Below are 13,980 nucleotides of genomic sequence, written 5' to 3'. Positions count from 1 at the left end.
TTGTTTCCGTCTTCACTGAGAAGTCTGAAGGAATGTCTAACATAGTGAATACTTATGGGAAGGGGGTAGGTTTAGAAGATAAAATAAAAAAAGAGCAAGGTAAAAATCACTTAGAAAAGTTAGATGCCTGCAAGTCACCAGGTCCTGATGAAATCCACCCTAGAATACTCAAGGAGTTAATAGAGGAGGTATCTGATCTTCTAGCTATTATCTTTGAAAAGTCATGGGTTACGGGAGAGATTCCAGAAGACTGGAAAAGGGCAAATATAGTGCCCATCTATAAAAAGGGAAATAAAAGCAACCCAGGAAACTACAGACCAGTTAATTTAACTTCTGTGCCAGAGAAGATAATGGAGCAAGTAATTAAAGAAATCATCTGCAAACACTTGGAAGGTGGTAAGGTGATAGGGAATAGCCAGCATGGATTTTTAAATAACAAATCGTGTTAAACCAATCTGATCGCTTTCTTTGATAGGATAATGAGTCTTGTGGATAAGGGAGAAGCGGTGGATGTGATATACCTAGACTTTAGTAAAGCATTTGGTACGGTCTCAAATGATATCCTTATCGATAAACTAGGCAAATACAATTTAGATGGGGCTTGTAAGCGAGTCTCACCGGGGCTCGACCCTCCCGGATGAGGAGGGGAGCCACATCGGCCTCGCCTTGTCCTCTGCGGGTCTCGGGACTGTCGCCCACCGCACGGGTAGTCGGTTCCTGTGGATAGGACCGGGCAGTGGCAAAGTCAAAGGGGGCCCAGCCCTTGGTTCAGGCAGGGCACCAAATGCAGTTCTAACAGCTCTGGCCTTTGGAACAGGGCAGAACAGTGGCAAGGTCAACGGGGCCCAGCCCTTGGTTCGGGCGGGGCACCAAACACAGTTCTAACAGCTCTGGCCTTTGGAACAGGGCAGAGCAGTGGCAAAGTCAACGGGGCCCAGCCCTTGGTTCGGGCGGGGCACCAAACACAGTTCTAACAGCTCTGGCCTTTGGACCAGGGCAGAGCAGTGGCAAAGTCAACGGGGCCCAGCCCTTGGTTCAGGCGGGGCACCAAACACAGTTCTAACAGCTCTGGCCCTTTGGAGCAGGGCAGAGCAGTGGCAAAGTCAAAGGGGCCCAGCCCTTGGTTCAGGCAGGGCACCAAACATAGTTCTAACAGCTCTGGCCTTTGGAATAGGGCAGAGCAGTGGCAAGGTCAACGGGGCCCAGCCCTTGGTTCGGGCGGGGCACCAAACACAGTTCTAACAGCTCTGGCCCTTTGGAGCAGGGCAGAGCAGTGGCAAAGTCAAAGGGGCCCAGCCCTTGGTTCGGGCAGGGCACCAAACACAGTTCTAATAGCTCTGGCCCTTTGGAACAGGGCAGAGCAGAGGCAAAGTCAAAGGGGGCCCAGCCCTTGGTTCGGACGGGGCACCAAACACAGTTATTAGTTAGCTCTGGCCCTTTGGAGCAGGGCAGAGCAGTGGCACTAGGCGGGAAGAGGGGGAGTCTGCCACCCGGTTACAGGTGGCAGGGGGAACGCAGGCCCACCCACTCCTCTGCGTTCCAGCCCGGGGCCCTAGTAGTGGCTGACGCCGCTAGTGGCGGTCAGTGGGGAGGTCCTAACTGAAACACACTGACATGGGCAAGGTTTGCTCTACAGCCTGACCGGCGTCAGGCTTCCCCGGGCTACTTCCTGTATCCCCCTCCGAGCCTACCTGGCTTGTGGGATCACCTTCAGGGACGTCCCACCACATCGGCTCCTCACGGCCAGGCCTGGGCAGCAGGTCCGGCAGCTCTTCTGGGAAGTTCGGCCAGGCCTGTTCCGGGGGGTCCTCAGGGCCACAACAGGGCCGAGGCGGCTCCGGCCACTCCTCGTCGTAGCAGGCGCAGGGAGGTTCTGGCCAGTCCAGACACCAGCCTGTGGCCTCAGCGGCTTCCCAGTCAGGAGCTCCCGCAGACAGGTTTGCTCCTGACGGTAGCTGGGCTCCAACTGAGGGCTGAGGACCGGCTTTTATTCTTCCGGGCCGCCGCTTGACCCTCTAGGGGGCGGGACTTCCGCTTAGAGGCCCCGCCCCTCTGGATGATTGACGGGGCTCGACCCTCCCAGATGAGGAGGGGAGCCACACCGCCTCGTTACAGGGCTACTATAAGGTGGGTGCATAAATGGCTGGATAACCGTACTCAGAGAGTAGTTATTAATGGCTCCCAATCCTGCTGGAAAGGTATAACAAGTGGGGTTCTGCAGGGATCTGTTTTGGGACCGGCTCTGTTCAATATCTTCATCAACGACTTAGATGTTGGCATAGAAAGTACGCTTATTAAGTTTGCTGACGATACCAAACTGGGAGGGATTGCAACTGCTTTGGAGGACAGGGTCAAAATTCAAAATGATCTGGACAAATTGGAGAAATGGTCTGAGGTAAACTGGATGAAGTTCAATAAAGACAAATGCAAAGTGCTCCACGTAGGAAGGAACAATCAGTTTCACACATACAGAATGGGAAGAGACTGTCTAGGAAGGAGTATGGCAGAAAGAGATCTAGAGGTCATAGTGGACCACAAGCTAAATATGAGTCAACAGTGTGATACTGTTGCAAAAAAAGCAAACGTGATTCTGGGATGCATTAACAGATGTGTTGTAAACAAGACACAAGAAGTCATTCTTCCGCTGTACTCTGCGCTGGTTAATCCTCAACTGGAGTATTATATCCAGTTCTGGGTACCGCATTTCAAGAAAGATGTGGAGAAATTGGAGAGGGTCCAGAGAAGAGCAACAAGAATGATTAAAGGTCTTGAGAACATGACCTATGAAGGAAGGCTGAAGGAATTGGGTTTATTTAGTTTGGAAAAGAGAAGACTGAGGGGGACATGATAGCAGTTTTCAGGTATCTAAAAGAGTGTCATCAGGAGGAGGGAGAAAACTTGTTCACCTTAGCCTCCAATGATAGAACAAGAAGCAATGGGCTTAAACTGCAGCAAGGGAGATTTAGGTTGGACATTAGGAAAAAGTTCCTAACTGTCATGGTAGTTAAACACTGAAATAAATTGTCTAGGGAGGTTGTGGAATCTCCATCTCTGGAGATATTTAAGAGTAGGTTAGATAAATGTCTATCAGGCGTGGTCTAGACAGTATTTGGTCCTGCCATGAGGGCAGGGGACTGGATTCGATGACCTCTCGAGGTCTCTTCCAGTTCTAGAGTCTATGAGTCTATGAATAAGCTATTTTTATACTGTAGTTCTCTTCCTATTTCTCGAAACATCAACATTTAGGACCTGATCCTACTCGCTGAGCTGGGACACTGCACCTGTGCAAAGCATTTCATGTGACGAACTCAGAGTCCATAAATATTAAATAGTTAAGCCTTTTAAAACCCTGACAGGTAGGTAAATCAGACACTTTTTACCATTGAATAAACTGAGACCTTAACTGGTTAAGTTCTTCGTTTAAGAAAGAAAACACTGTAGTATAGGAAAGACATGGAAGTTGGATTGCATTCCGTGTCCACATATTGATACTATTAGTAGAGCATAGTGTGTTTAGATAGCTTTCTCTCTTGAGTGTTTTCAGTTACCAGAAGTCAGTGGAAGTAGAGAGCATGCCAGTAAGTACGTCTTAGAAGATGCTCAGCAGCATCCATGATTAGATACATGATTAGTCCCATGTGGTTTATCTACAAGTTACTAGATACACTTCTCTTTCTGCTCTTTCACCATTTCTGGTTTGTTTTTTCTCTGATTTTAACTGGCTGGAGACAGAAGTGGAAACGCCCAAATATTTGAAAGCAGATGTGTTTTTATAGAATTTTTGATCAAGTAAGAACTGTTAGAAATATCATGACAGAGCATGTCCTTGAGAGATTTCTTGCCCAGTTACACAGACACTGAGACATGCAGATGGTATGAATGAAATCTGAATATGTGTTCAAATTAATGGGTGATTATTGAAACCAAAGAGAAATGTTCACAATATTACGGTTAGCTTACTATTATTTTAAACAAAGCATAAAAAAATCATAAAGTAAAATCTACGTCTCCATGTAAGTATTTTGTACCTTCCATTGTTACAAGTAACCCCTAAGATGACTAGAACAGTAAGAGATCAGAGATTTTTTTTCTATTTTCTCAGTTCATGTATGCATTAGATAGCAATTAACACTTTGTGTTTAATTGTTCACCATTTTGTTGCATTATTCTCAAACCTTTCCAGGGACTCTGACACCCCTTGATCTGCAAAAGGTTCTTACTATTTAATGTGTGATTTATCAGGGGATTTTTTTAGAAATTAGTACTGTTTCTTTAAATAGAGGTAGCTCAGACTAAAAATGAATGATGCATGAACCTCTAATGGTTGTTCTGAGATGGGAAAGCACTATGTGAAGTCATTTTGACCCCACCAAATATTCTCTTGAATTCCTTTAGGAAGAGACTGAGGAGTTTGAAAACACTGACAAAGAAGTGGGAGCTTGCAGCATCACACCCTATTCTGTACACTACTGTAGGGGTAATAAGCTGTTATTTTAAGAAACTAAATTATAGGATAAGATCAGGAATGGTTACATGATTTAACTTTTTCCACTATATAGGTTACTTTGTGTGTTGAAATTTTTGAGAAATAAACCAGTTCAGTGTATCTTCATAAGCTTATTAAAAGATTAAGCAAGATAAGACAAATACAAGTTTAAGCAAATATGTCACTAGCTAAGCTAATTTATTGGTTTCCAAACCTACTTTACAATGGTCACATGCAATACAATGCAGTGGTCAAATTCAGGTTATAGTTGAAATATAATCAGTAAATCAAAGGTTCGATTAATCTAGCTCATCCATTACTACAATTAGTAATTAAATCAACTGATAATGAGCAAGTTACAGAAAACAATTCTTTTAATGTTTTAAAGGAAGGTTAAGGAGAGACTCTGTTCCCTTTAATTTGATCTATTTAGCTAAGAGCTTGCTGAAGGTAGAAGCTATGACTTGCCTTGGTTTTAAGGAAACACAGCTCTTAAAATAATTTCCTTGAAACTTCTTTTTTGGCTGCTTTTGCTCACATTAAACTTTTGTTCAATCAAACTTTTATTTACCTGATATTTATTTTCCTTCCCTCCTTAACACAATGCCTGCATCTTTCTGGGAACCTGGCACAGACACAATGATTTCTATAATCTCACACTTATAAGCAGCTTTAGAACCATGTTGGTTTAATCCAGAGATCTCTTACTGTTTAAATAACAGATTTAGGGCTTATCTATATGACCCTTTCATTTGCAGCAAGCTGAGGTGTGAATCAACCTCCTTGCTGGCAATCTATCCTGTTTCAAAGCCGGGTAAATCAAAGTAAACTAATGAACAGTTAGTGTGTGTCAGCAAGGTCCATATGTACTGTTAGCTCATGGCAGGCTAGCATAGGGTAGATTTGCATCCCCTGCTTCCTGTGAACTAAAAGGTCATATAGACAAGCCTCTAAGCGTTTAGTGTCTCCTTTGGGGAACAATTATTAACCCACTCATCCAGGCAATGGAGTGATTTAAGTGTCCTTGAATTGCTTTACAGAAGAATTTTTACACTCTCTTCTTCTCAAAGTCCTTAGCTCATATGACTGGTCTGATCTTGGAACTAAATTTTGATATTTACTGGTAACTTTATGAAGAATGTGTAATTTGAGCTCTTTTGCAAGCAGGAGGTAGTCACTCTTTTCTCTTTCTCTAGTTGCAGCTTAGCTAATGGTCAGAGGGTTTTCCCTGCCCTCCTATTTCTCCTTCTCTGGCTGGCCTGTTCAGGGAAGAAAGCAGAATCCTTTCAGGTGTTTTGCTGGGCTGAGAATATCCCCTCTCTTGCTCTGTAGAGATCAGACTCCTTTGCTCCACCTCAGTTGAACTCTTCTTCAGTTAGGAATTTTAGCTTGCTGCCTATAGCCCAGTGGCCAGGCACCTTGATCTTGGAGTCATATCAAAGGCTTCAGTCTGGTGTATACATGGAATATCAGGATTAGAAGGGACCTCAGGAGGTCATCTAGTCTAACTCCCTGCTCAAAGTAGGACCAATCCTCAGACAGACCCCTAAATAGACCCTTCAGGGATTGAACTCACAATCCTGGGTTTAGCAGGCCAATGCTCAAACCACTGAACTATCCCTCCCCCCATATCATAAACCAGTTCATTGCTAACTGCAAACAGAAAGTGCCACATGATAAGAAATTTGTAGGCAGACTTCTGCCGAGGCCACAGACATAAGTGTCTTAATTGTTTAAATATAATTAATTACACATGAGCTCATAATTATATAATATATATAATTATATGTAATAATTATATATAATAATAATTATATAATATATGTAATTATATATAATAATTAATTACACATGAGCTCATTCCCACACATTCTCAAGATAGTGAGTTAATTATAACACTGGGAAAGTACTCCCAGGCTACATCTACAGTTGCACACCTACTTGAATACTGGGCCATTTATATGCTCACACATGGTTCACATGCTGTTCTGGACACAGGTATATGCTCTGTACCTGGGTATACATGCATCCAGGTGTTTTTTGGGGTATGCATGGTTAGCACTAGCATTTCATGGGCAGTATCCCAGGGTTCTGTGCATCACAGATGACACTCTAGGATCCACCTTACTCTATGTTGGTGGTCATCTTGAAAGGAGGAGAAAGCAGCTGAACTTTGGAGAACCATTAGTCTTGTACAAATGCCCTGTCCCCAGACTGAACCTTTCCAAGCTCTTTCTCACTGTCATCCTGTTGGCCAACAAGCCCACAGACGCAGAGGCAATAGTTTACTGATAATTTGTTCTATTGCTTCTGTCAAAAGCTTTATAGTGGTTCATGGTAATTCAATACAATGTTGTATTTACTGCTTTGTCTTGGTTGGGGACTACTGGGGAGAAGGAAAGATAGTGGATTTCAAGTCCTGCAAGTACCCCTGGAGAGAAAGGGAGGGGATGGTGGCAGGGAAGGTGGGGATTTAGCTTACCAGCCACAGGTTCTGGTTCCTGCTGTGGCTTGCAGAGCCTGCTTCTCTGGGTAGAGCTATAAGATAAAATGCTCCTCTTCCTCTGGGTCTTCTGTGCCTCATCCTTCTTTGCAATCCCAACTGCCTGTCTGCCCCAACGTTCATTTGCAGCCCATTAGACAAGGAGGCCACTGGGGTTGAGGTGGTGATCATGAGTCACCTCAGGCTCTGTACTGGGAACCCTGGAAAGTGTCCAGCTGAGCTCCTTGAAGAATGGGCATATTGGAGGACCCCTTCTGGAGTGACTGCAGGAGTTTTTTGCCCACTAATACCAGATCGTCAGGTGCTTTATCTGTTCCCACACTGGGCTGGAGGCCAGTGAATGTCTCCCTGCTCCAGACTTGGTGATACTTCCTGGTACAGGTGTAAGTTCCTGGTGCTTCATGAACAGTTGTGAAGGATGGTGAACTCCCACCACACATTTATAAGGACCTGCGTGTGCTCAGCTGACCTGGCAGCTGTTCTCAGAGGATATTCTATGGTCACCTCTGCTGGTCCAAAAAGTACAGAGGAAAGCTGTTCTGAATTGATCAATGCAGCTCACTACTCTTGGTGACAACAGGTGTACAGGACCTTTACAGATTTGGGTGGGGGTCAGGCAGGAAAGAGTTCACTGCATTGTAGGAACATGGACTAGAGGACTACTGAACTTGGGACTGGGTTCAGCCACCTTGCCCCCATTCACATCACACACTGGTACGGGAATGGGGCCATGCCACTGCCTGAATCATGTTCACACTAACACTCCTCAAGTGGGCTAGCTTGCCCTGTACACACCTTTAAATCTGTGCTGGGGTTTACAAATGGAAGGTGCAGGATGAGTTAGCAGAACCATGCTCAAGGATCCACGTCCGATCACCAAAGTAGATGTAGCCTAAGAGATGAGAGCAGCATCTGGGAGCAGTGAATAACCTTCTCCTAATAACCTTTTGCCTACAAACCAGAAATCTGCTTCAAACATTTCCTAGTCATGGAAGCTTTTATTAATATATAGCTAACTAAAATCACTCAGGCCTAAATCCTGAGCCTTTGGTCTATGTTTTGTATAACAGCTTTGTGAAAATAAACAAAGGACTTCAAGTCCTAGGACTTTTATTTCAGCACATTTAACAAAGAACCAAATTTGCTTTAAAGATAAGTTTTGGGGGTGGGGGGAGAAATATATATTTAGAATCATCAGTGGCAGAATTTTGTTAAGCTTGACTGATGCTAGTTTTGTATAATATTTTAATGTAAGGCTCCTAGGGTATAAATTAAATTTGAATTTGAATTTGGGTGAGTGTTTCTGACTTCAGTGGTTTATGAGATGTTGGCAAGTGGGGCAGGAGTACTGTCTATCCAATCAACTGCCAACTGGTGGATGTCACCTTAGATGTCATCCCAAACAGTACTTTTAGTAATCAGCATCACAGCACTACAAAATGCAAATAACCACATACTGTGACATCATTACAGCAAGTACTGAGGTGGTAATTTTGGGAAGTATATAAAATAAACATGGTTGCTTTGTGTATCCAAATGCCTGCTGATAGGTGGCATGCCTGCTGATACTTTTCTTTTAACATCATTTTGTTGTGTTCTGTCTCTCTTTACAAAAGTATGTGCACATTGCTGTCTGCTGCATTCAAGGGGAAAAAAAAGGACTTTAATGATTAATGTGTTGGTTGCCAATGCCGTACAAGTGCCTAGATAGAATTCTGTAGTGCTAATGACTCATTCATTCATACAGTAACCTCCACACCCTGAGACTATAACAGGGATGAATTTGGTAGAAGCTGGGCACCCTTATTACATAAAAAGGCCCAAATCCTGCAATTAATACCACACAGATCAACTTCTGCACTTGCACCGAGCCCCTCGACTTCATTGTGTCCCAGCATTATCAATGGTCAGAGCAGGGTCTTGGAGATTGTTGTGTTAGTTTCCCTTTTGCAGCAGATCTTTAAAATGGAAAAAATTAAATCAAAATCAGACTAAGATCAAGCTCAGTGCACATTTACATTGCTAATCAAATAATAGTTACAGCTGAACAAATTGTTCATTTAATGAAGGTAGTTACCTTCTCTGCTTGTGGGGTATTCAGAAGCACATATACATTTCTCCTCAAATGTGTTCATTACTGGAATTTATTTGATGGCTAACTCTATCGACTGACAGCAAATACTCTGAATTTCAGCTGTGCTACAGAGTTGTGACTGATCAGAGAAGTCACATATTGGTCTTGTTCCCTGATTGGATGAGTCTACAAGCACTTGTGGTGTAAAGTTTGAAATCAGCTGCTGACTGGATATCTTGCTAGTTCATGAAAAGCAAACGGAAAAGGGATACTATGAAAATGTGCTACCTCCTTAGGAACAGAAGAATGAAAACCAGGGACAAAAATAAAAGGAGTTAAAAATACATGCTAGCTGGCTAAGAGAGAGAGTTAAAAAGTAGCAGCTATTATGAAATCGTCACTTAAGGGCTGCAGTTGCCATTCCCTGCCAAATGTAAAGAGCCAGTCCCCAGAAAGGTATGCTTAGAAAAGTTCTTATAAGTGGTCAACATTAGAGTTGGGGAAGAGCTAGAACAGTGACCAAGTAAGTTGTCCCTGTGGAAGGAAGTGATTTTGTATCTTACATTCCTACCCCCTAGCAACCATGTAAACATATCTGGATCAAATTGATTTAAAATTTGGTTGAATGTTAGCAGACATTTCAGTTAGCTCTAGTAAAAATCAAGAGGAATAAATGAGAAAGGCTGGATTCTCACCAGAAAGAAAAGAGGGAAACAGTAACAATAGGTGTAATGTCCAGTGGAACATAGGTAGTAAACATCAAGAACTTGGAGGATCTTAACCCTCCCCTCAGATCTAGACAAATTTTCATCTTCTAGAAAGTCTGCTGCATTTAACAGCATGGTAAATTCCTGCACAGTGGGGGACAACTCAATGAAATCTGAAGCTGATGGGCCATTCTTGCTGAGTTTTTACATCTCCAGTAGTGAGGCAGCAGGTAGGCCAGCAGAGTGTCTTTATATGTGTACTTGTTTCATGCCAAAATAGGGAATAAACTGTTGGAATAGAGCAGAAATCAAGAGGAAGCTTGAGATCTACTGAAGGAAGTTCACCAGCTGCCCACGTAAAAGTGTTCTGCCGGGAAAAAATGGCTAACATTCCAAGGACATTCATGGGGAAACACTAACAATACATTGAGCAAGGACAGATAGCTAATAGATAATGAGCTGGTACAACCAGAGCCATTATAGGAGACTCCAAACACTGGACAAAATGGAGAGAAGATAAATAAGGGCATGTCAGTAGGGAGAAATTGGAGGCTTAATGGGCTATAATATGTAAATAAAGTGACTAGTCAGTGTATATTTAACAATTAGAGAAAGGAAAGGAAAGTAAGAGGAAAAAGAAAAGGAAAAGAAGAAGGAAGCATAAACTAGTAAGGGGTCAACCATATGAGACAAAATTAAAATGGACTCAATCTTTTACCTAATATTTGAACCAAGACTTTTGAGTTTTGAAAATATTTGAATAATTTTTTTTTCTTCAGTTTCATGCACTTCTGCACTTCCTAATTCTAGTTGTGACTGGAAGCAGGAAGTATGTGAAATCTTACCAGCAAGCCAACTCCCACATTTCCAGCTCAATTACAAATTTAGGTGGTTCAGATAATCTCTCTATCTTCAAGTCAGTTCAACTTTAAACTGCATTCTCTCTTTGTGATGCATTGATTCATGGGAGATGTAGTTTGGAGCCTGATGCACTCATTCTCTCATATGTAGTCTTCCAGGGAGCCTGGCCCACAGGAGAGAATGTGGGCCCAAACTGCAACACCCACAAGGGAAACACTGTTTAAATGTTTTGTTGAACTAATTGAAAACAAAATATTTTGGGTCAGTTTAATGCAGTGAAATAGTCCAGATTATCCAAAACTACATATTTAATTTCAATTCTCCTAATGAAAAAGTTGAATTATTTTAGTAAAATCAAAATTTTCCTAAAGAAAATTTCAATTTTATAGAAAATTAATCTTCCATTAAAAACAATCTTTCCAATGGCAATTTCCCACCCGCTTTTATATATAAATGTCTGTTGACTCACTTCTTATGGCCATTGCTGAAGAAATGAGTCTAGAGGAAGGATTTCTATAAAGCTAGTGGCATGGGGACCCAGAGTAAGAGATTAGGGCAGATTAGAAGCCAGGATGGAATTATGTAGGTCTGCAAGATGAGGTCAAAAATTTTAAATATGATCTGGCTGAGAAAATGAAGCCAGTGAAGGGATTCAAAAAAGGGGTATGACTTGGCCAGATCGACATACGAGGAGTACAGTTTTCATAGCCACATACTAAATAAAAAGGAGGGGCATGATGTGGGTACCAAGGAGTGCCAAAAGGAGGAGAATGCAGTAGTTATGAAGAGAGATTATTAGGACATGAACAGTGATTAAAAAAATAAATCTAAGGGCCAAAATCCATTTGCTGTGGATGTAAAATCTTAACCATAGTTTCTGTTTAGAATTTTGCATATAGGCCCAGAGTCCACAGTTTGGCCTGGGGCATGAGGGCTAGCTAACAAAGAACAATATATGGCTAAGGGAAAGATGGGGTAGACAGACAACGTTGTGTGTTTCAAGTTGATGAGTGGAGTCAGCATGACTCCAGATGGTGAGCTGTAATTGGGTGTCCTTATAGCGAGTTATAGACACAGGAAGTGCTGAAAAGGGCCTCAAAGTTAACTCCCTGGTACAGATGCCAGAACGGAGTTCAGGGAGAGTCCTAACATGACTGACGTGAGTAATGACACCCTCCCCTCACAGATGTATGCCAATCCTAGTCCACAGAAATACAAGAGTAACTATAAACAATTATTATTGTTGAATACTAATTATTGCTTCTTTGCTTTAAATCTCCAGGAAAGTATCTGTTAGTCAACAAGGAGAGCTGCTACCTTATTCACCTGGACCTCAAAATTAGGATTTAACCTATATACTTTAATAGGAATAGTTTGAAGGTAATTATCTGAGTTTAGCAATATGTTAATCTAAGCCATAGGTGGAGCCATTATGTAATCTTTTAGACCATTTGCGTATTGTGCTTATCTTGTCTTGCAGCTAGAACTTATCCAGGGTCTTGGGAAATCCCATCCCCGGTGCTTCTCTCTGCCCAATGAGCACCCTGTATAATCTATTGTAATCAATTGTTTTGCAGTGTCTCTGAACCTAATAAGCAAAGTGACACTCCAACAGCGCTGTGCGTAATAAATTCCTATGCTTGACTCTACATGGTGTCCATTTCTTTTCCTTCATAAATAATAACCATTATAGTTTGAAGTTACGAGGAAGTCTGATGTTGACCAGCTAGATGCATCGTAACATTAATATTTTAGCTGATTTCTTCCATTTTTCATACTACTTTTCCTAGTTTATAATGGCTTCACAAATCAAAATAAATAATTTTAGTTCCTTTGAACTTCTAAGAAATTTGTTAATTGTATGGAAAATGAAATATCTTGTTAACCTTTTGATTATTTTAATGAGCAGCAAAGATAAATATATCTTATGTAATAAATGTAAGTGGTGCAAATTTGGATATACTGCACTTCATTTTTATTTTATTGTTATTAACAAGAGATTTGATAATTCCTAATTTTCTTCTTTGTTTAGAAGAAGAGAAATTGTTTCTTACTTATCTTTTGCCTTGTGAAACATCAAATATTACCATATCTGATATGTCTCGAGTTTTAGACAGTACAGTCATAAATATATTTCAAGCTATTACTTGCTTGAGTTGTATCCCTTCTCAAATCCTTGAGTTGCTTTTTAAATCTTGGAATTATATAAACTGAAACATTAATAGTGGAATGCAGAAATCAATAGTAAACTGGCCCAAATTAAAACAAAGTTCATTTTGAATTTACAAAATTTGCAAACCTGGAACAAATAGTCAATGAATCTTACCAGAGTACCCAACTTAACATGAATTTGCCCTACATGGGACTTTTGCTATGAAAGCTTTTCAGAACTCCATTTACAGAGTTTACACATTATAAATCATACTTATATTAGAAATACTGCCTCATACAGCCCAAGTGGAGCTATGCTAATATCACAGTTTGCCAAACTTTATTATCTCATTATGGCCCTGATTCATGAAAGTATCCCTATTCATGCCAACACTTAAGCACATGCTTACATCAAAATGAAGTCAGTGGAGACTTAGACCTGGCCTACACTAGGGGGCGGGATCGATGTAAGGTACACAACTTCAGCTACGGGAATAGCGTAGTTGAAGTCCAAGTCTCTTATTTCGACTTACCTCCCGTCCTCATGGCGTGGGATCGACGGCCGCGGCCCCCCCGTCGACTCCGCTACCGCCGCTCACCCTGGTGGAGTTCTGGAGTCGATGGGAGTGCATTCAGGGATCGATATATCGAGTCTAGATGAGACGCGATATATCGATCCCCAATAAATCGATCACTACCCGCCAATCCGGCTGGTAGTGTATATATACCCTCAAACTAGTGCATACATGTTTTCATCAATTGGGGGATATCTATCTCTCTATATATATTAATATATACACCTCTACCCCAATATAACACAACCTGATATAACTCGAATTTGGATATAACACGATAAAGCAGTGCTCTGGGGGGGCTGGGCTGCGCACTTTGGAGGATCAAAGCAAGTTCAATATAACACGGTTTCACCTATGATGCAGTAAGATTTTTTGGCTCCTGAGGACACCGGGTAGAGGTGTATATTAATCGGGACCCATCTCCACAATACCTGAGCGCTTCACAATCTTTAATAGATTTTTACCCCCTCACCATCTTCTGTTTTGACAGAGAAGTATTATAGGATCATAGAACTGGAAGGGACCTCGAGAGGTCATCTAGTTCAGTCCCTACACTCAAGACAGAACTAAGTATTATCTAGACAATCCCTGCCAGGTGTTTGTATCATAACCTAGTCCCAGAT

At 41.8% G+C, this 13,980-nt stretch overlaps 1 long non-coding RNA gene across 1 annotated transcript in view; it reads left to right on the top strand.

Moving 5' to 3' along the window:
* The first annotated feature begins 2,688 nt into the window (after positions 1-2,688).
* LOC127044264 (uncharacterized) overlaps positions 2,689-13,980 on the top strand; it is a 794,940-nt gene continuing 783,648 nt past the window's right edge. The window contains exon 1 of the long non-coding RNA XR_007772442.1: positions 2,689-2,861. This is a non-coding gene — a long non-coding RNA (uncharacterized LOC127044264). The remainder of the gene's footprint in view (positions 2,862-13,980) is intronic.

The sequence above is a fragment of the Gopherus flavomarginatus genome, chromosome 2, assembly GCF_025201925.1.
Source record: "Gopherus flavomarginatus isolate rGopFla2 chromosome 2, rGopFla2.mat.asm, whole genome shotgun sequence".
Lineage (NCBI taxonomy): Eukaryota > Metazoa > Chordata > Testudines > Testudinidae > Gopherus > Gopherus flavomarginatus.
This window is presented reverse-complemented; position numbering and strand designations above follow the sequence as displayed.